This window comes from Gavialis gangeticus, unplaced genomic scaffold (assembly GCF_001723915.1).
Source record: "Gavialis gangeticus isolate Ggan-Ray unplaced genomic scaffold, GavGan_comp1, whole genome shotgun sequence".
NCBI lineage: Eukaryota > Metazoa > Chordata > Crocodylia > Gavialidae > Gavialis > Gavialis gangeticus.
The window spans coordinates 58,845,564-58,850,956 of record NW_017728994.1 but is presented as its reverse complement, the minus strand read 5'-3'; positions in this window follow the sequence as shown (position 1 = coordinate 58,850,956).

The window sequence follows — 5,393 nt, the reverse complement described above, 5'->3', positions numbered from 1 at the left end:
CCCCCCACCGGCTTCTTCGGCTGCTCGCCCCCCACCCCCCGCCAGCTTCTTTGGGGCAAGGGGCCCCAAAACTATTTCTTGCAGGGGCCCCCAGAAAATTGTGACCCAGCCCCGGGCTTCCTTGACACCTCCCTCTGCTAGAGCAGGTCCGCCCATAATGCTGACGAACCAAAGGATAGTTTACTCTCCATAGCTTGTCTGAAAATGCTGCTGGAGCTACCAGATGTGGTGGTATGTCTCATACTATGGGTACACATAATAAAATCTATTGGAAAAGGAAGCTGGATATTTTGCAATGAAGGGAATCTTGGGCTTTGGAACAAACTCAGCTGAGAGGAGAGTAAGAAAACAGAATAGCGGAAATGTATTAGTAAGAGCTCATCCATAAAGTTAGCTAGGCCGCTACAGTGAATTACTATTGAAACATGCTGCAAACACAAAATGGAGGTCTTAAGGCATTTCTCTGACCTCACCCATCATCAGTCCAAGTGAAATGAGTCGTTAATTTCTCATGTGACTCATGGTTTCCTCGATTTCGGTGTTGTGGACCATGTCTCCCCATAATCTTAGACAACATGCCTTCTTATTTATCTCTGGGCAATGTATTCCCCCTTTTAAAAAGGACTCTGGACATGCAGCTCTTCAGTTAAAATTGCAAGCAACTGATCAATGTTCATGGCTAAATATAATTAAATAAGACATTTCTCCTCTGATTAATTTCAAGTGCACTGTCAAAGATGGTGCAGACAATCATAAATTCCCTGTGCAATAAAAAGAAATGCACCAGGTCTGTTTTTAAGAGAGGGCAATGACTGTTCTGCCCTAGGTTGGAAGGCACACAGATAGCTTGCAACAAAGAAGGTGGCACTCTTCATGATTCACCAATGGAGGACAGTCTTCCACATATTTGTCACATTAACATATTCTCAGATGGCATTTCCCAGAGGGGATATGTGTCTCAAGTTGTTTTTCAAGCTCTTGCACACTGTCTGAACAGAAAGTTATGAAACTGCATTGCTAATTCTTGCAGTGGAGAAGCTTCCTGTCATACGCTACAATGAAAAACCTACCACTTACAGCTACGTAGATTTGTTCTCTCAAACATACGGGACGGCTTGCTCTGTAATAAGCAGAGCTCCCATGCAGTTAAATAACGGGACAATGACAGAGAATGCTTTGCATGATGGACGATCCACATCTCGTTGTGAAAGCCCAGGCCAGCTCACCTCAACCAAACTGGCTAAAGCACTTGCAATTCATAGCAAGTCAGATAGGCGCTCTGACTACTCTGCAGTTTTCCTAATGACACTCCTGCCTTTACACACACACACACACACACACATGCATGCATGTACACGTATGGACACTTGCTCACTCACACACACACACACACGCACTCTTTAATTCTCTCTAAAGGCTGGCTGCAATTTTGCACCAAGTGAAACAGAGAGGTTTTAGTGCTCCCAAACCAAAGACAATAGTCTGTCATTGGGTGATATTCCTGTTGGGACAGAACCCTTAAGGCCATCTACTCCATGCAGAATTGAAATGGTCTCATATTTAGGCTGTTTGCCAGGCTCAGTTGCTCAGAGGAAACATCTCTGTGAACCCTCTTTTGGGGTTAACAGCCTTATCAGAAAGATTTCCTCTTGTACGTATATACCTTCATGCAAGTATCTCCCCACAGTTGTTGTTTTATTTTCTTTTTTGGAAGAGCAACATGGCTCTTTTATTAAAGTCATCCATTTCTGTTCCCAAGGTCAGGATTTCATAATCTGGGAGCAGCTTGCAGGCCTGAGGTGAATTCACAGGGAGTGTGTCTCACAACTAAAGCTGAGCATATATTTTCATGAAAACTGTATGTCAACAGCCACTGTTGCCTTTACTAATTAGGTGGCTTCCAAGAGCAGTGATTAAATATGAATATCATGGGATATTTATTCAGACTTGCTTTACCTCTGTCACTCCTAGAGATCTCTGCTGCAGTAGCTGTAGCAAGTTACTAACGCAGATTGCACTTGTTGCCATCCAGAAATCAACCCATGCTAGCCTATATAAAAAATGACGACTATAATTTCCGACAGCGGGGTAGGAGTCAGGAGAAAGGGAGGGAGTCTTAAGAGCAGGTTTAAAAGCCCATGTGTCAGACCTGTCAGTCATTGAGGTATCGGATTTACTAACAAGCTTTACCAGTGCAGGGGTTTCTAATTTATCACTGTCTTACACATACTGGAAAGCACGCCTGAAATACATGGACAGGGCTATCTTAGGTAAGCCCTGTAAATTAATTTCCATCTTGTTGCATTCCCTAGATCTTTACAATGAAAACACCTGTGAAGATTGTAGTTTACAGCAGGCTGCCTGCCTCGGATCTGCAACTGGCAAATAAGGCAATAGCACCCCCCCAGGAAAAAATGAATTTCTAGTTATTCTGCTTACCCATTTGCCAAAGAATGGTCAAATTTGCATTTGTCTCCAAGTTAACAATTTCTTTTAAATAACAATGCACCCACACGCATGACATGCAGCCTTCCTGGCTCTTGTCAACGTGGTTGCTTTAGGCACCTGTAGTCCTGGGTCTCAGTTGCAATAAGACCTGTTTAGGCTGCTCTGGCTGCCTTATAGTATCTTAAAGTGGGCAGACATGATCCCCGGAGCATCCCTCCTGCCCAAGTGTCTTCCCTGGGTGGAGCAGAGGGAAGGGCGCTCAGAATTAGTCAGAATAGATATGCACTCTGCACCCCAGACAGAAGGAGCATTTTAGAGCGGTGTTTGCTCCAGTAAATTGGCTTTTTACATGCGGTCCTAGCTTCAAGGTTGTGACTCTTTTCATTGTACAGCACCGACAGAGCTTGGTGTTTGACCAGTTCTTCTGCGAACGGAGGAGGAAGCAGCGTGGTCACCCTTGTGTTATTTAATGCTGTTTTTCCTCCGTTTAGCAATTAGCTCGGTCACTGAGCTGTTTTACAGGAGGTGTTGCTGGGCTGAATTGTTCTGCAGCTGCATGGGATCAAAGGGACATGAAGGGAGCCCCATGCATATATCTGCCACAGGTTCCTTTAACATTGTTTTGGCTGATGTTAATAGTTCTGTCTGTGGTCATTAACTCAATTTCTCTCTGAGATTTCCCTCTCCCCCTTTGCAATGCCAGAGACTTTTGTAGCGACCTACAACAAGGGAGATTGGAGAGACGAGACTTTGATGGATTCCAGCCAGGGCTACGGCACCGTTACACAAAGTATTTCTCCAGTGAAAGGAAGGATCTCTCACCATTGCAGCTCTTTGAGAGCATGATCTCATTTTTAGCTTAAAGCATGCACAAAGCTTGTCAGCTTCTCCAGCCTCACATTGGCTTTCTCATCATGACCGCACACTTAAAGCACTTACAAACTTGTCACTTGTCTTAGCAATCTAAATAAGTATGTACACGTATTTATTTTCAAGGTGTTTCCTGCGGGTAGTACAAGGGAACGGTGCAGATGCTGCGAGAAGAGCCTCTCTTCATTTTCGGCGGAGCTGATCTGTCGAGATGGTTGAAAAGACAGGGATGTTTATCAGGACGTATTCACTCGTAATTTGTCGGGAACTTTCGAAATTAGAAATTCGGGGACCCGCTCTATTGAAAGGGCTTTGAGCTTCACCCCTGTAATGCAGGGCTTGACAGTAGGAACTCACAAACTGTTGCAAGCTTTCTGAGGCATCAGTAATAAACGTTACGCAGATCTGGTAGGACAGATCTCCTGATAGCTCAGAGACTTCCAGCATATGGGGCACGGCCTCTTGTGGAGGGGACTTGCAGACACCTTAGGATCGATGCACCTGCTTGCCTCTACAGAATGAGGAGAAACTACTTATAGCTACAGACTGGGGGTGGGGGGGAACCAACCCCAAAATACTGCTGGAGGTGGGGAGCAGAGAAAAGACACAAAAGTGAGACAATAGAAAACACACGGGATTAGCGGATGAATGAAGAAGAGCTGATCTTTGCCCCAGTGGCCACTTGCTGACTATCCTAACCAAACTCCTGCAAACTCCTATTCTTTTTTTTATACATCCTGACATCAAAAACCTGATTCTCATTTATAGTAAAGTCCTTTTGCATCTCTTCGGCCATTCAAGAGACTGTAAAGTTAAACCCACTTTAAAGCTTCTTTACATTGCCTGAGGGGTGTTAAGTGACTTTACCATAAAAGAGAATCAGGGCCCACATTTGCTTTTTTGACCACACTGAGCTGCCCACAGGTCTTTTACCTGCGTGGTTACAGTTAATTTAGAAGCCATTAAACTGTATGAATGGCTGTTCATTGCCTTCCATGTACGTTCCCTTACATTTATTTACAGTGTTATCATCAGCTATCATGACAACCATACAGTTTGGCCTGATCTTTACATAGATTTCGTACCAATGTAACTACATCACATTTAAAGGTGATTTTTTTTCTTCAGTCATTATACTGGTACTATTTTCACTGGATGCAATTATACTGATATAAAAGTACCATAAACCAGCTTACTGCATTCCCCTTTCTGAAGAGAAATATCACAGACTGCTATAACTACTAGGGCTGTGCGAAATTTCTCCGGCAGTTTTGTTTTGAAGCTGTTTCAACTCATTTCGAGCTTGAAACAACAAAATTGAAACGAAACAAAGAGCTTCAAAACAGCCTTGAAATGAAACGAGGGCCATCAAAACGTTTCAAAACTATCGAAATGTTTTGAGTTTAGAAACTCAAGCTGGGCTTGCCTGCAGGGAAACATAAAGCAAGAAGAGGGAGGGGGAAGAGGGGGAAGGCCTGCTCTCATGTTGACTGTGCAGGTGGCCAGTGACTGTGGTCCTTCCCTGAGGTCCCTTCCAATGCCAGTGCTCTGGCGGAAGGATGGAAAAACAGCATAAAAGGCAGCATTGTTTGAACTGGCCTGCTTTCCATCACCCGTGTTGCGAGTTTTGCTTGTCAGCAGCCTGAGGTGCACTTTCCCAGAAACCCCTGTACCTCTCTCCTTGAAACCTGGCAGGCTTCATGGCCTCAGCAGGGGCTAGCATCCCTGCAGTTTTCACCTTGCTGTGCCTTAATACACACACGTCACCCAAGTTTTGCTTTCAAAAATTTGAGGTGCAGTTTCCCAGAAACCCCTACATCTATGTCCCTCAAGCTTGGCAGGCGTCATGGCCTCAGAAGGAGCTACCATCCTTGTAAGTTCCATCCCACTCAGGCAAAAACTGACAAAGTGATAGGCAGTTTTGTGGTTCCCCATTATAGCCTATGGGCCAAACATCGAAACAGTGTCAAAACAGCGAAACAGTTTCAACAAAACGAAATGGAACGGTAGTTTCAAAATGAAACGAAACTCAAAAAGAAACACTGTCCTGTTGAAACACTGAAAATGAAATGGAG